The sequence below is a fragment of the Chelonoidis abingdonii genome, chromosome 5 (assembly GCF_003597395.2).
Source record: "Chelonoidis abingdonii isolate Lonesome George chromosome 5, CheloAbing_2.0, whole genome shotgun sequence".
NCBI lineage: Eukaryota > Metazoa > Chordata > Testudines > Testudinidae > Chelonoidis > Chelonoidis abingdonii.
This window is the reverse complement of record NC_133773.1, coordinates 37,171,002-37,188,798: the sequence shown is the minus strand read 5'-3', so window position 1 is coordinate 37,188,798 and position 17,797 is coordinate 37,171,002. Positions and strand designations below refer to the sequence as shown.

The following is a 17,797-nucleotide window of genomic DNA, read 5'->3' as shown; positions in this document are numbered from 1 at the left end:
TAGATCTACCAGACTAGGAGTACGTTATCGCCCAGCTCCATAGTCTGGTCCATACCCTTGCTTCGCATTATGCTTTGGTTCAAAAGTCAAGAGATACTGCAGCCTTTGGCTCCGCAGTTTTGCATTCTGCCATTTTTCATCTCGACCCCACCGCCTACATAAGGCTGGGAATCACCTAACTGAATGGATATGAGCAACGCACTCGAAGAAGAAAAGACTGTTACTCACCTTTGTAACTGTTGTTTCGAGATGTGTTTGCTCATATCCATTTCATAACGCCCTCCTTCCCCATGTCGGAAGTAGCTTGGCACAGAAGGAACTGAGGAGCGCTTGGGTCGGCAGGGTAGAAGGGCAGATCGGAGCCCCTCACGAATCACGATCGGGGACCAAAATGCAACGTTTAAAGGTGTCCGCCCAGGCGCGTGTACGCGGTTCAAGGGCTTATCACTCCTACTTCCTCTGGCGTGGTCCCAGTTAACTCAGTTCGCGGTCCTGCACAGGTGGAGTTTGGGTGCCACTCCAATGTTCAACCCTGTCCCTCTTCAGGGATCCTCTCGGGGCGTATTCCTTCTTACAAGAGGCGCAGACGCCGAGGACGAAGGGGCAACTATCCCTAATTCCCTGACTCGTATGGAGGTCTCAGACCTATCCTACACCATGCGAGGACGCAACCAGTTTATGTAAGGTGAGTTCAGGATGGCATCCCTGGGCGACCATTATCCTGGCCTTAGATCCTGGAGGCTGGTATGCCGGCCTCAAGATGAGATGCGTACTTTCACATGCCACTTCCATCCGCACAGGAGATACCTCCGCTTTCTAAGCCAACGTTGGTACTGTCCAGTTTACGCCTGCTGTTGGGCCTTGCTACAGGCCCCACAGGCATAACCGAGTGGGTCGCCTAGTCACCACCCACTCCCGACGTTGGATATGCGTTCCGTAATCTGGGCGATTGGCTTATCGAGGAGACTGCCCAAGACCAAGTCACTGCAGTGTGTGGACATCACAAGGGACCTAATTATATGTCCTAGGCCTGAGGGCCCTACGGAAACATCCACTCTGGTTCCCACTTGTCTCGTGCTCTCCGGTCCACGGCTTTTGCTAGTTTTGTAACTCAAAACACGCTAAGCCTGCCTCTGTCCAGCTCCAAGTTTGGCTCAAGATCGGCTGTACCGCCGGATAGGGGCCCATGTCACATAGTCTCACCATCTCCCGGAGCATCCGTAGCTCCCTATACGGTGGCTAACTCCCTCCTGGTGTGTGGCGGGATCCGCTCATCATCCCCCCAGCCCTCCACTGTCCCTGCATGATGCAACGGCGCAGTCTCTCAGCTCAGGGTGCTCACTCAGTAACCTTTGAGCTTAAGGCCTTGGTCTTCTCAGGGGCTGCGTCACATCAATGTTCAAAGATGACTGGAGCATGCTGCCTGGCGTGCCCAGGGGTTCTCAGCAGCAGGCTGCGAGGCCGTAGCGTCTGCTAGTTTTACAGCCAGCACGAACGGCCATGTACTAAATACGACAACCTGGGAGGACATGTTCTCGCCCCTTTTGTCAGGAGTCCATCCATCTCTGGACTGCTTGCATAGCCTCACCACTCGATAAATCGGTAGCATCCTTTCCCCTTGGCAATTTCGACTCAGCAGGGTTTTCCTGTCTCAATGAGTGTCGCCTGCTGATGAATGCTTATTTGGTGGAGAGGGGGTTTTTTCCCGCCACATATGGACTGGTCGCTTACCCGGAGAACGGAAATTTCGAGGTCCTGCTCGCTTCTAAGGTCTCTGCCCTGGGACGAGCCGCTCAGGACGCTATGTCCTCACTTGCTGGTGGAGAGGCCAACACTTATGCTCCCGCCGTTCCTCCTGCTGCATTAGGTCCGCTCAAACTTCGCAGGAGCAGAGGCGCGCATCAATCTATGATTCACCCATGCGGTTCCAGGTCAGCGCTAATATGCCTACGTTGCTCAGGCTGTCAATGTAGCCTGCCCAATTACGCCTGCCCTTTTCACCCAGACCTCGTACGTCAGGACCATGGGCAGCTTCGCCACCTGGACTGCAGTTTCTTCACCTCACCAGGTGTGGCCCTACGGACTATCAGGGTGGCAGATTTGTCCTTCTACCTGTCAACGGTACCTGGCCAGATGGAAGGCGTTCTCTGACATGGTGCGAAATGCTAAATCTTACTCCGCTGAGTCTTGATCCCTCTATTTTGGACTACCCTCCGCCTGCAACAGCCAGGGCCTAGCGGGTGTTCGCCGAAGTTTACACTGGCAGCCATCTCTCCCTCATCCAGGTAAGGTGGTAGTTCTGTGTTCCGCACTCTATGTGTTTCGGGGTTCCTCGAGGCTTGGGAGCGCATACACCCTGGTACAAAGCCGCCGCACCCAACTCTTGGGACTCTGTCAACTGGTTAATACTCAGACTTTTTAAATGTCTCCTCCATTCGACCTCCTTAGCGACCCTGCTCGTGCTATACCAGCCTGTCTTGGAAGACAGCTTTCCTCATAAGCCATGTACATGGTCTGGCAACGAGTCTTCGAGCTCAGGGCTCTCTGGTGGTTCCACTATACTTTTGTTTAAAGACAAGGTGCGTACTCCACACCTGGCTTCTCCTTGAGGTGGTTTCGGCCTTTCATGGTACTCAGACTCAACATCGGACGGGTGACAACATATTGCACTCCCTGGACATCTGTATGAGCGCCGCTTTTATGTTAGCGGGACAAAACCATTTTTGTAGCACGCCCCAGACGCTCGTCGGGTAGCTAGTCCGAAGGAAAGGCCTAACCGTGTTCCTCTCAAGTGGATCTCAGCTCTGGGTGATACGTGCACCTCGCACTTTATGATATGGCTCACATGTTCCCCCAAGCCACATCACCATGGTTCTAGGGGCCGCCAGTTTGCGCATGCGGCCGCTTTCTGTGTGCCCCCATACTGACAAGTAACGCGCGTCATAGCTCAACGAGTACGTTATCGCGCAGCTCCATAGTCTGGTCCATACCCTTGCTTCGCATTATGCTTTGGTTCAAAAGTCAAGAGATACTGCAGCCTTTGGCTCCGCAGTTTTGCATTCTGCCATTTTTCAGCTCGACCCCACCGCCTACATAAGGCTGGGAATCACCTAACTGAATGGATATGAGCAACGCACTCGACGAAGAAAAGACTGTTACTCACCTTTGTAACTGTTGTTTCGAGATGTGTTTGCTCATATCCATTTCATAACGCCCTCCTTCCCCATGCGGAAGTAGCTGGCAAGAAGGAACTGAGGAGCGGTTGGGTCGGCAGGGTAGAGGTCAGCTAAGCTGCGCTCCACTGTTCCAACGACCGACACGGGGGGTAAGAAGGAATTGAGGAGCGGTTGCGTCGGCAGGGGTATATATCAGGCACCATAGTGGCGCCACTCCAGGGGGCAACCTGCCGGCCCACTGAGTGTTGCTAGGGTAAAAGTTTCTCAGACGAACATGCACGCACCGCGCGCACACCTAACTGGAATGGATATGAGCAAGCACTCGAAGAATCAAGATAGCTCATTTAAGACAGTTTGACAAGAAGCTGTAAGGATACTTAACATGGGAAATAGAGTCAATGTGTGTAATGAGAAGCCAATTTGGGCACCACTAGTCATTAATATAACCCTACTACTTTAACTTTTAAGGTCTAGAAAGCTTCAGAACTTGGGTTTCAACTCTGTTAGAACTTCCCAGGAATTAGAATTCTGCTCAGATGGTATATTAGTAAATAAAATTTTCATAAATTCAATTTAATAATTTTACATGATTATGAACTAACAGGGCTACAGGATTGAAACAAGAAGAAAGAAATATGAGGGGAATGAAACATGAGAGCAATTTAAACCTTGGAGATTAGTTAGTTATCCTTATATAGGTATGGTTAAAAACTGATGGTATCAAATGGTACTTATATAGCCGCAATTAGCAGCATCTGCCCTGTGCATCATCTCTGTTTGAGCAATTCCCTTGCTTCAAAACCACTTACAGAATTTCTACTGCAGTAGCAAGTGCCAGATGGATGCAGTATTATTAGCAAAGCAGATGAGCATGAGGCAAAGAAGTTAACACTACAGATATGTATAGAAAGTGTTAAATGGCAGAGGAGTTGTTCTCTCCCCATCTCATCTTGTATAATACAGCCATGCACACCAAACTAGTTTTTCTGTCCAAGAGCCAATAACTGCATGCATCTTTGCAGATGGAACTGGCCTGTAAATTACATGGGTGTCTTTAAAATCCCTTTTGCAACTACCTTAAAATGTAGCATAATATGCATACAATAGCATGCAGAAACGTGCACATGTTTGAAACAAGATTTCAGAATCAGCTACCTCATCCTAGCAGGTGGGTATTCAAACTGCATAATTGCATTAGCAGTAGACAAGCCCTAACAAGGCAGAGTTATGAAAAAATTTGAAAGGGAGGATGAGTTTAAGGATTTGCACTTCCAGGCTCCACTCTTGCAAGCCCTCTTCACATTGAGCTTACTGGGAGTTTGATGCAGGGAGGGCTTGCAGAATATGGGACGATTAGAAGGCCATTCTTTCTGAACCAAATATTTCAATAGAATATTGCTTTCCCATCTAGTCTTCTTAAGACCACTCTCTCTCCTCCGATCCCCAATACATTGTTGACTGAGCCCTATGTGGAGTGAAAAGAAAATCAGGAAATGAAAATATTGAAAAGAAGGCATATCAATTATTTTAATCAATAAAGTTAGTTTACTCCTCCAAGCCTATAAGGACACGGAAGTGTTTCCAGAAGAGACTTTAACAACATTAAGCATTGATTATAATGTGTTCTCAAAGGATTTCAGAAATTCCCCACTACTTACAATCTGAATCACAAGCACCACTGAAAATGTGAATTACTCACCTTCTGGATGAACAGTGGTGCAATGTCACCAGCAAACAGGCCAAGCCAAAGAAACCAGATTTGGCCACAATGGGGGAATGTTTCAACATTTTTCATTCAGGTTTAATTTAACTTTAATTTTGAAATGTAGGTCTTACAGAAAGGATAGAAATCAAGGTTTTCAGATTTAACCCTAAAACCAGATCCCTTAGCTTCAGCACTAGTCCTCCACATGAAGTACGCAAGGTTATAGCACTCAGAACTGTAAAGAACGTTTATGTACTTTAATATTTAAGTGTCCATTTACTAACCAGAGGAAAAACTACTTAATATTGCAATTCAAGAAAATATTATGTTCACAGCAAGTGCAATATTATCTGGGCTCCTTATAAATACGTGAACACAAAAAGATCATTTCCTGCATGAAATACTTATTCCAATGGAAGGAAGCTGAATAAATAGCTCCCCAGGAGCAATTAAATCGAAGTTAATTGCTCTTCTGAGATAATCAGAACTGGCCTGAAATTCATCCCTTCACCTGTTTAAGTCAAGCCTTTAAAATTCAGCTGTCCTTTCTTAACCAGGAAGAGGATCCAAGAAAATATAAACCACCCACTTCCATACATGATTCATTCTCCTTTCCTCCCAGACAGTTGCTCTGCCTTTCTTTCCCATTGGATATCTAGTGCCAGCTGCTCGAGTCCACCATCATCACTGCTTAGAGCTTCTGCAATGAGACCTAAGATCATCTCTGTATGTAATGCAAGTAAGTGCAGCCTCCGGGTGCTCAGTAACACAGAGCAAATGAAGCTGAATAGAGAAAATAAAAGGTAAGCTGAAGTAGACTAAAAGCAGTGTCATCTTTCTTCACTCACTAAAAATAAAACATCTATTTTGAGGTCATAAAATGAACCCAACACATCCTCCGTGGAGATAAACAAAAACAGTATTTCCCTGAGAAAAGTGATGAGTCCCCCATTATGCCCTACAGATGGACTTCTGTTTCTGTGTAACCAGTCAGGGGGAAGAAAACTAAAAGGAGTAGAGAGCTCTACACAACATTAAGAGTGCTAGGCTCTCCCCAAACATTTAGAGCACTAGGCTCAAGTGCCCTAAGTGATCGCTACTGACATGGCTGTTTAGATTCTTAGGTAACCAGAACCCAAACCATATAGGCATTGATAGATCAACATTACTGATCTGAATAGAAGAACTTTTCAATCTTGCTGGCAAAAGCATAACAAGATCCAGTAGGTAGAAGATGAAGTTAAGACAAATTTAACCTCAAAATAAAAAGCAGCTTTTTGCTTTTTAATTGTGAGGGCAATTAAACAGTTTACAGGGGGAGGTGGTGGACTCACCATCGCTTGGAGTCTTTAAAATGAGACTAGATACCTTTCCATCCAGCTTCAAAGAGAAATGCTACTGCCTGGGAGAGCAGAGGTCAGGCTGAATGGTCCTGGTGGTCTCGACTGGCCTTGGAATCTGTGAAGGAAGCGGGTGATTCATGGGCCACAGGGAGAACGGGATTGCTTGCATTGCCCTCAACATATTAATAAACAATTACATCTTTACATTAAGACATTTACAATAATCGTATCTTGTGCTTCAGAGCTTTAACTAGTTGCCTGCAGGAGTCATGAAGAAAGCCTCCTGCCTCCCCACCTCTTCCAATGCACAATTGGCAAAATGTATTGTGGGTTTGTTTTTTTTTTTTTCACCTTCCTCTGAAGCATCAGATAATGGCCACAGTTGGAGATGGGACACCAGGAGATTAATATGTGAACAGATCAGACTTTTAAGAAAGATCCGTACTTTCTCGGATCACTGATCCACAGTGGACCAGTGATCTGAGGAGGTACAGATCTTTCTTAGGGTATGTCTACACTACCCACCGGATTGGCGGGCAGCAAGTGATCCAGTCTAGTCTAGACACGAGTGCTCTCCCATTGACTCCTGTACTCCACTGCCGCGAGAGGCATGGCCAGAGTTGATGGGGGAGCGGCAGCAGTCGACTCACCATACTGAAGACGCTGTGGTGAGTAGATCTAAGTAGGTCAACTTCAGCTACGTATTCACGTAGATGAAGTTGCGTAATTTAGATCAATCCCTCCCCCAGTGTAGACTAGGCCTAAGATGCCTGACTTGCTCATATACTCAGGGTCAAACTGATGGCCAGATTTGGGATTGGGAAGGAATTTTTCCTTAGATCACGCTGGCAGGGACCTTGGTTTTTCTTCGTCATCCTCTTCAATGTAAGGCATGAATTGCCTAGGATTACCTGGGCATATTTTACCTAATTAATTCCCAGTCATTGCAGTGGCTTGTGGCACCTTAGTCTCTCCTGTTATCTGCCTATGGCAAACAGAGGTTTACAGTCTAAGGACTGAAATGTTTTAATAAAATCAGTCATTGGGCTTAACAGAGGGGTATCTGGATGACATGTAATGGCCTGTGATATACAGGAAGTCAGAAGAGATTATCTAACAGGGTTCTTCTAGCCTTCAAGGCTATAAAAGTATGCACTACACTTAACAAGGAAGCAGGTGTTGAAGGACTGGGATAGTATGCTCCCTGCAGCTGGATTTTACAATAATTTTCAAATGGTCTCTAAAAAAAAAGGTAACCTATTCCTGCATTGTAGAGCCCACTTCAGTAATTCAATTTAAAGATGTCTCTTATATGCCCCCACCCTCTTTGGCAAGATCAGATCTGAAGAAAGATTGCAGTCATCTGCTAGGTTCTAAAAGGAGTCAGGGGAAAAAGCAGTGCTTTTGGTAACCACTATCACCTGAGAATCCAGGAACAAATCACAGCTCCAAAAGCCCCTCCGCCCCACACACACACTGCAACTTCAAAAGGAAACACTGCACTGAAGGCCATGTATCTGCCCTGCATATCTCAGACACTAGAATGTTTGAGAAACACTGTAGAAGTTGCATGTGAACGGGAAGAGTACTATAATCCTTTGGGGAAGGCAAAGCACCAGCTGCATCATAGCAAGCAGTAATACACCCAGTGATCCAGCTCAACAATCTCTGAAGAGACTGTGAACCCCTTTAATCTTTCTGTGATGGAGACAGAGTCTAGGTGATTTTTGAAATTGCCTGGTACTAATCCACATAGGTCAATGCCATCACACATGAAACATATGAAGGGAAGTCCCCCATGGAGATTTATGTGATTTAGGAAAAAAATACCAGTAGATGAATAGACTAGTTAAGATGCAAATCCGATAGCACCTTAGGCAAAAACTTGGGTTCGCGAGCATCGGGAGACCTTGTCCTTGAAAAACATTGTAAATAGGAGGTCTACCATCAATGCTTCAATTTCTAATAGTGATAGCTATTAGAAAGGAAGCCTTAATAGATAAGTGAAAGAGCAGGTTGCCATAGGTTCAAATGGAGGTGCCATAAGAAATTTAAGTACCAGGTCGAAGTGCCAAATTACAGCAGAATCCTTTACCCTCAAGTTAAGATTCCCCAGACCCTTAATAAATCTTGAGGGCACAGGATGTGCAAAACATAAACCCCCACAGTGGGGAATGAAAAGCTACTATCACAGCAAGATGAGCCTTAATGGAGATAAAATAGGCCCCTTTTTTAGATCCAGCAGTTAATCCAAGATGGCTGACAGCAGAAAAGATTCAGGCACAAGTGCTGCCAGAGACACCAGTGGTTGAATTCTTCACAATTTCTGAAGGTAAGTAATTCAAACTGATTCCTTCTTACTGTCTAATACCTGTGCTCCTGTCGAGGTGGATTCTAACCCTGTGAATGATCCAGGAGCCATGTTTAGAAATGGAGGACCCCTAGGTCGAGGTGAAGCACACAACCTGCATCTCTGGGAGAAGAGATGAGGGATGGTTGGAGGCTTGAGCACTGATTAGGGACAGAGATAAAGTAGGTAACGACACCAAGCTCAGCTCAGCTCAACTAGGTTGGTACTATAAAGATAACCCTGGCCTTGTCCTCCCTGATCTTGTTCATCACTCTTAAAATCAGTGGTGTTGGAGGGAATGAATACAACAGGCCCTTCGTCCAAGAAAGGAGAAAGGCATCTCCCAAAAAGGTGACCTAGGCCTCCTCTTAAGCAGAATAAGGGGCACTTCCTGTTGCTGGATGTAGCGAATAGTTCCCCCCTGTGAAAGTTCCCACCTCTACAATATCCCATGAAGGATTTGAGATTCCAATTCTCATTCACAGTCCTATGAGAAGTGCCCGCTGAGCATGTTGACTGACAATCTGGACTCGAGGAAGGTTAGTGGCTGAGATCTGAATCCAATAGGCCATACACCAGTCCCACAACTTTACAGCTTTGGCAAACAGCGGGGGGGGGACTTCTCCTCCCTTTCTGATACAGAACATGCACGCTACTTTGTCCATCAGGATTGAGTGATTTGCCCTTGATGAGAGGTAGGAACTGAAGGCGGCATTCCTGACTTCCCTAAACTCCAACAAATTGATATGGAGACCGGTTTCCTAGCTGAAGGAGGGTGGGAGCTCATTTCCTCTGGAATCTGTCTTTTTTCTGGTGGGTTTGGTGGTTCAATGACAGCCGTAGAACTGAGCCAGGTGGGATCTCTGGGTAGTTTGAGACTTGTTAAATCTCTTCATGGCTGTAGGGCTATATATACCCAGAGACCGCAACGTGGCCCTGGAGTCCTTCAGCATGTGCAGGGCACTTGTCTGTAGTTCCAGAGAAGAGCTTCTGACCATCAAATAGGAGGTCCTCAGCCATATTCTGAACCTCTCTCAGGAATCCTGATAACTGAAGCCACAATGCCCTGAACATGACAACTGCTGTGGAGAGAGATCTAGCAGCAGTGTCTGTGGATTCAACGAGCTTGGAAAGAGGTTCTGGCTAATAATTTACTCTTCTTAACAATGGCTGGGAAGTGTTATTTATGCTCCTGTAAGAGATGTTCAATAAAGGATGCAAACTTGTAAGTCATGTAGTCACACTTGACCTGATCGTTTACGATCTGAAATTGGGAGGGTCACAGATTAGTAACCTTGTCATAAGACGCAGACCTGGAGTAATGCTGTCTACCCTGCTTCTTTATGGCATCTACCAACAGGGAATTAGGTTGGGGGTGATCATTGCATAAATAGACAAAAAAGATTCATAACGCTTGTTGCCATTTTCACTGGAGCTTAAAAGAACGCACACACATTTGTATGCTAGCTTCTCCAGCAAGAACTCTAACTATACCTTGTTTCTCAAATACATTGGACTGCCATCTAAAACTATGCTCTCCCTTGGAACCCTGATACATGATCAATGCAAGCACAATATTTTGGTCAGATCTGATTTTTTAACTTCATGGAACCCCATCCAGTGAGGGGTGAGTATACCCTGTCCTCTGAGCCATCCTCTACCTCAGGGCAGCAATGCCAAATGGCTAGAGTCGATAGAATTGCCTTCACCTCTGGGATGATATGGCCTAGTAGTCAGAATCAATACAGATGCCCTCTCCCTCAGAGCTGTGTGGCTCAACAGCCAGAGGCCAGTTTGAGTCAGCAGAGTTGCCCCTATCCACAGAGCAGTAAAGTCTTGCAGCCAGAGCCAACGGGGTTGCCCTTATCTGCAGTGCGGTGAGGACTTGTGGCCTGAGCCAACCGACTGTCATCTTGAGTGGCGGGTGGCAGCTGCAGTAGGGTACCCAAGTCCATCCTGCTCCACCAGGTCCTAACTCAGGGCCTTAACACACTGTCGCTGAGTCTGCAGGGCTCCAACCAAAACAAGCCCACTACCCCCAGGACCATAGCTAGCTCCCCCCTCAGACCACTTCCTACCATGTCTCTCAAAGCAATAGTTAAGGTGTCATCTGGGTCTCTGGGCTTCTTGGCGTGTGTGGTTCCCGGTGACTCTGATCCCTCTTGGGTATCTGTAGGTACCTGAGCGTCCGTCTGGGTCTCAGCATCTCTGGCTTCCACAGTCAGGTGTTCCAGCTGCTCCCAGGCTCAGCCTGTGAGGTGCATCCTTCCTCCTTGGCTGCCCCCTTTCATACTAGTGCTACCCTTGCAGCATGTCTTGTAGGGATGTGGGGGTGTGGCTTCTTCAGCCCACAACAAGGAGTTAACCTTTCCCTGTCCAGTGTGCGGTGAGTGCACCCTGTCACATTCCATCAATGAGTACTCTCAAAACATTCATTAAATTAGGAAATTGTTTACAGAGCTTTTTTGACTGAAGGGAAAAAAGTCTTTTCACTCCACAACTGACATAAAATAGTTAGTTAGGGACTATACTGCTTTGGTCAGGCTGAGAAAAATAGGTAATATTTTATGGATAGTGCTTGTTAGTGTACTTTAATTAATTACTCAAAGTTACATATTCAGAGGACAGTAATGTAATAAAACTTTTGTCTCTGAACTATTCAGGTGAACTGCTAGCACCAAAAAAAGAGTGATAGAGCCGGTATCCACATCTTTTTCCAAATTGTTGTTTGCTTGGAAATGTTGATATATAGTTTTTAAATTCCAAGTTCATGAAAAGTGCCTGTGGATGAGAGATAAAACACACTATTTCAAAACATACAATTGAGTCCTGAACTGGGATGCTATGGGCACATACTATATACACATCTGAAGCATTCACTTGGCTAGCTGGCTGCCTGGAAGAATGCTAGTATAGTCCAAAGGTTAAAGTTCATCTTTAAAAAAAGGACCAAACGTGCTGCACAAGAGATCATGCATTCTGCAACATGAAAGGAGGCTGTTCTAGTCAGCAACAGAAAGTGACCCAGCAGCCCATGCTCTGGATTTTATCAAGCACCTTGTGCAAACTTTTTTCCCTAACCAACTCCAAAGACTGCAAATAAGATTAAACCATATTATATTCTATGTTGGTCTGTAGGCAGAGTGGCCAGCCCGCTTTAAGATCAGGCACCAGACTTAGGTGAGAGTCAGTTGGGTCCAAGTAGCAGAAATTATCTCCAACTAAGAAATCTCAGCAATCAGCCTCTTGGCTCATTTGGGGTGGATCTCAGGCCAGCTCTTAATTCAAATTACAGCAAGTCAAACAGTGGATACTTTCCCCATGTCCTGGTGCTGGGGATGCCACATTGTTTACAAGTGTGTTCTGTCTTGCCTTGCTGATCAAATGGCGTACTAAGTACACAAAGATTTTCCACATGACCTCTGCTAAAAAATGAGGTAATCAGATAGTATATGTTTTGGGCCTCTGAAAATCCTTCAGCTCTTTGGGGGGAGACTTCTCTCCTCTCAGCTAAATCAAGCACCTACCCGCTAGCAGTTATGATTTTAGAACAGTATGCCAGCAATATTTCTTTCAGCCATTCAGGAAGAAATTGGAAGGATTCTTCATGGGTTATGTAATAGGCCAATATTAATGCATTAGTTTAGCGATAGCAACTCTGCATAATGGACTGGAATCTCTCCTGTCCTGCTGTGTCCTAGATCTGCAGCTTCACTTTTCCACCATTTATCTTCACAGTCTTAATCAAAGTCAACCCTGATAGTGTCTCCTTGACCTGGTGAGAAAAGTGAAAGTGAATTGTCAGACTAAGCAGGTTTTCCCCATGCCAGTGTTGCCAATTAAACCAATTTTGAACAGAAAATCATCTTCCATACTCATTTACACAGCTGGATTTAGGATTTTTTTCCTCATGCCTTGCAAGACCATAAGACAAGACAATGCAGGAATCACCTACACTTCATTTTCAAGATTTACTTACTGACTGCTTTTTTCAATGTTAATACAAAAAGCTAGTCAACCTTCAGCGAATAATACATTATACTGAGCTGATTAATGCCAAAGTACCATGCATCATAGCCACAAAGTTAAAAATTAACTCTGGGAAAACAAAAAATCTGAGTTCATGGACTGGAACATAATATTTTTAAATTCACTTGTTTATAAAAAGTTGGCCATGCAATGACCGGAGTTTGCCAGTGTGCTTGCTGGATCCAGGAGCACTTGATTAATGGGTAGCGTAACCCTGGTGGGTGTCACCAACTGCAAGGAGTTTGTGATGAGTCTTTAAGCTCCTCAAGAGGTATCTGGAGGGCATCTGCCACCTTCTTCCTAAGGTCCTGGAATTGACAAAAATAGTCGACCACCAATAGCAGTGGAGGCATGACTGCCTTGTTGGAGGCCATGAGACAGAGGAAAGAGGAGGCAGCCTCTTTGTCTGCCCTATCCTCCAGTTCCTCAAAGTTTTCCTGAATTGGGGGTTTAGTGGAGGAGACTGTTACACCCTAGCTTCCTTGTGCAGTTAAGCTGGAGGTCTAGCAAAATTGCTGCTGCTAATGCCACCTAAGGACCCCAGGATGGCCACTGGAGACACCCATATGGGAGACGGAGTGCTACCCAGGACTGACCCCACCAACTCTGATGTGGGTGAGGGTCTCTGTCAAAGTATGGGTTTGTGTAATGATGTGAAGGGGAACCCCACACTGATGAAGAGACTGATTGAATGTCTTCTTCATCCCCCTTCTCAGTGTCTTCCAATGAGGCAGCACCAGTAGAAAAGGGCAGAGAATCCTGTTGTACCAGAAAACAATAGTAGTGGAGACTGTTGTCTCAATAGTGAGTGTTGTTTGGTACCAATAAGCAGTGGGGACTCTGGCTGATTTAAACACTGACAAGTCCCTTAAGTAATGAATTCTTGTAGTATACCAAGCAGAAGAATATTGATACAGCAATTGACTTCAGTGGTACCACTGATTTGGGGCAAGTAGGCACCAAGGCCAAAGGCATGTGCTTTGATTTTGTTGGTAAGACTGAAGTAGATTGTGTCCATCTGGATGTACAAAATAGTGTGGCCCTGCTGGCTCAGTGTTTCTCCAAAGTGCTCTGAGATCTCCCTGCTCTGCCAGTACTGGAGGAAGAATCTGTCAGCTTTATGGTATTGAGTGAATAGGTTGAGGTCTCAGGCACCATACATCTAGCAGGAGATTGGGTCTTTGTGGGAGCTAGCTCCTTGTGATTGGAGACTGAGCTCTTCTTCAGAGCCTTCCCCTTGTTAGGCGAGACCTTAGCCAAAGTTGAAAGGATGTGGGGTCTGTCTGGAGACAGACGTACAGTGTGGGAGTTTCTTGACATGACTCGGAAGTGGGTTGGAGAGAGGACTCCATCATCATCAGCTTCAGTCTGGTCTCTGGATTCTTCTAAGCTCCAGATTTTAAAGCCAGGCAGAAGTTAAACTTCAGGGAGATATGGGACTCTCTCAAACAAAGGATAAAACTTAGAATGGCCATAGCTGATTGGGATAGCCTCCTGATAAGGATGGTTGCATTTGGAGTCTGGCAAGCCAGACAACATGCCCCATCAGGCCAAATAAGCTCCCCAGAAAAAATGGGGGGGAGAAAAAGAGGAAAAACTGAAACCCCTCGCAACTATCTTAGGGTATGTCTACACAGCCAATGTTAAAATGCTGCCGTGGCAGCGCTTTTAACGTGGCTGTGTAATCGCGGCTCTAGTGCTGATAGAGCGCTCTCCCAGAGCTGTAATAGAACTACCTTTGCAAGGGGAATAGTTGTAAGTGGCAGTGTAGACAAGGCCTAATTCTATACCAACACCAATACCAACCTGAACAAGAACTGCAAAACACGCTGATGCATACCTGAGGTGGATATACTAGAGCTCTGTCTCAGGCTGAAGTGGTAGAGAAGGAACTGAATGCAGTTTGCCTGTACAGCCCTATGTATCCTCAGAGTGTGGCATGAGGCTGTATGGAGTCCATGCGCAGGCCAAACTGACACTGCTAATGAAAAATCTCCAATCAGTGGATTGAGGAGTCCACGTGCACCTGAAGTGGAACACCCATAGGGAAACTACTTGAAGAACTGGACTGCATAAATAAGAGGCAAAAGCTCATGGCTTAGAATTTTAGAATCTGCAACTCAGTGGTTTTCGTTACAGACATCCAGACCTTTTTTCCATATAGTTCCTTTGTCGCAGGGCATCTATACATCAAGGTTGATCTTGGAGGAGGTAGTGATACTGGGCCTCTCTAACCCCAGCACACAGAAGCACTGCTCAACTTCCTCAGCTGCTAATTTGACTACGGAATTGGTACAGCCATTATAGCTTGGTTCCATATTTAGGACTTCCATGGAATGATGCAAAAATCTGCAAAGAATTCCTCTTTTCTTTGACAAGTCAGAAGACCTTCTCCCTTCCCCTTCCTGATATTAATAAGATCTACAAGCTGAAAATCTCATCCATTCATCATATCTATCATCCTCAGTCTCCAGGCCACTGAGAACAGAAAACCCATTCACAACACGAAGAAAATCTTAAGGTTTAGGTGCATCTGGACAGCTGATTTCTTATCCACACCTTGAGGTTCAACCATATCAGAACATCTTTTAAAATGACTCTTCAATATTGATAAGCGGAGATGCCTAAACAAGTGTTAATGTCTAACAATTCACAAAAGCAAATACATGCTCCAGGGAGACTGCAATAAATACCACATAACAATAAGTCAGAAAGAACACAGACCCTCTTTTTTGTAGCACACATTAAGGCTTAGCTGTCAAATGCTGACATTTACAAACAGCCTCTTTTGAAGAGACAAGCTCTCCTCCCATGAGGAAGAAGAGAATTTTAGAATCTCTTCCAACCTAACATACACTTTCAGATGTAGTTCCTCAAAACAATCCTGACATTTGAGACAAGGGACAATTTTACTGTTTACTCTAAGCAAGCTGTTTTCAGTGAGCTGAATGCTCTTGATACTTTTATATTGAATGTTTTTCCAACATAACAGAACGCACATTTTAGACAAACACAATTCATGTCACATAGGTAAAGCAAAATCCAAGTTATGGAACTGGATTTTCTCTTTGCATAGAATAGGATGGACACTTTAAAAAGAAGTCATTCGGCTCTGTAAGGTAGATAATGAAAATTCAACATTCACATCATGCACCTTCTCTCTCCCCTTCTCTTTTAAATGAGACCTCCAAGCACCATATGTATCCTCCTGTGATTCTGTCTCCCCCCTCCCCTGCCCCCCATGCCCACTTTTTAGGCGATCTTAATCATCTCTCCCCATCAATGAAATCTTTTCTATGGAGACACTCAGTTTATGTTGTGATCAGTTTTCCAAGGTAAAAGTTGCAAGCCCAAAAATTATTTTTTCCACAAAAGATTCCATGATGGGAGATGGAAGACTGAAGAGGCTGCTTTTTTTTTAAGTGACATTTTTCAGGAAGCCTATAATGACTTTTCAGAAGCACTCTACCACTCGAAGATGGTGCAAAGCTAGAATAGTAGGCACTGTTAGTCTTAAATTACAATTTTGGAAAATAAATAAGTGACAGACAGCAATATTTTTCATTGCTAGTAGTTTAAAAGTAATTTTTTTTCAAATTAGTTAAAACCAGATTTACTTTACAATGAAAGGTGACTAAGTTTTTAATTACTCATACCTTTTGGTTCACAAAACACCAGGATATTTGACAAACTTGGCATGTTACAGAAATACTTAAAATAAAAAATTGTTATTGCAGAATGGCTCAATTAAATATTCAGACTAAATTCCTTGGGGCAGGGACTGCTCCCATATGTCTGGAAAGCATGTACCATATCACGGGTATTACCAGGAATACAAGGAAGAATTTTACATTCCCAGTTGGATAACAAGGTTCATGGTCACTTGTTTCTTCTGGCAGTAAGTTCAACTCATAGAACAGTTGAGGGGAAAAAACCTGTTTCTTGCATTCCTAAGTTTAATTCTTGAGGAGGAAATTCAGTTCCTCCAGATGAATTTAACAGTTGTGCAAGGTCATGGTCAGAGTGAAGTAGAGCCTTAGAATGCTCATGAAAATTTCACTGAGGGTTTCAAAGACTAGGATGGAAATCTTAACTACTCAATCCGCTAGAAAAATGTTGAAGGCGTGGCACATATAAACTGCTGGTAATATTTAAGACCCAAATGTTTTCAGTGAAGACTTGTACTTAAATTTTGGGCCTAACCTATCTGACTTACTGACTAATCCTAACCAACATTAACTATTTATGAGATAGTTATTGCTCAACTATTGCCAAAGCAGCATAGATATTTATTCATTTTATTTAGAAAGATATGCTTTACTATCCTTTAAGAAATCTTGAAAGAGTCCCACAGTAATACACTACACACTGCTACAGCGATACAACCTCTCAGTACTCTCCCATCCCTTTCCCCATCCAACATAGAAATCCAAACACCAAATTGGGAATTTTTACATAGTCTACTATGAATAAAAACAGTAAATTGTCACACTGTCCTAGGGTTCATGCACCATAACAAGTTTTAGTTTAGAAGCTTTTAAAACATTTAAAAACAAGCAACACTACCCAACTTTTGTACAGCACTTATCACTAGACCTCAAAGCACTTTACAAAAGCAGTACAGATTATCTATACTTTCACATTTACCTTCCTCCCTTTAGTAAACCAAGCTCTTACACTTCACATTTAACGGCACATTTTCTAAAATAAAATTCAGTGCTGTATATTTCTACCTAGGGAAGGGTACAGTGGGGTGGAGAACTTTTAAGTTAGAAATATTCCCTAAGTATAAGATTTACTAGGTACACGACAAAGTACATTTAGTAAAAAGCTCAATGAACCATCTACGACAGTATATGGTCAAATTAGCATTAAACAGCATCCATCTTGAATATAAATAAAGGAAACAAAGGAGCAGCAAACTAATAAGCAGACCTGAATAACTGAGCAGAGAATGGAATATGAAGCGCCATGTACTATAATAAAACTTTGTCAACAGAATGATAATTTAAATGCAAGCAGTTCCACAAAAGAAGGCTGCTAATAGCCCTCCCCCCGACAAATTTGTACTATAAAATCAAATTACAATTGTGTAGTCACACTACAGTCCCGCACAAACGTGAGGGGATAGTCCTCCCCACTTAAGACATTGCCCCTGCTTAGTGATATTACAGGTAGATTGTCACTACATTGA

General features: G+C 44.3%; 1 pseudogene; it reads right to left on the bottom strand.

The window, feature by feature from the left end:
- Positions 1–11,543: 11,543 nt before the first annotated feature.
- On the bottom strand, positions 11,544–12,453 carry LOC116832139 (ras-related protein Rab-30 pseudogene; annotated as a pseudogene).
- Between the last annotated feature and the right edge of the window lie 5,344 nt (positions 12,454–17,797).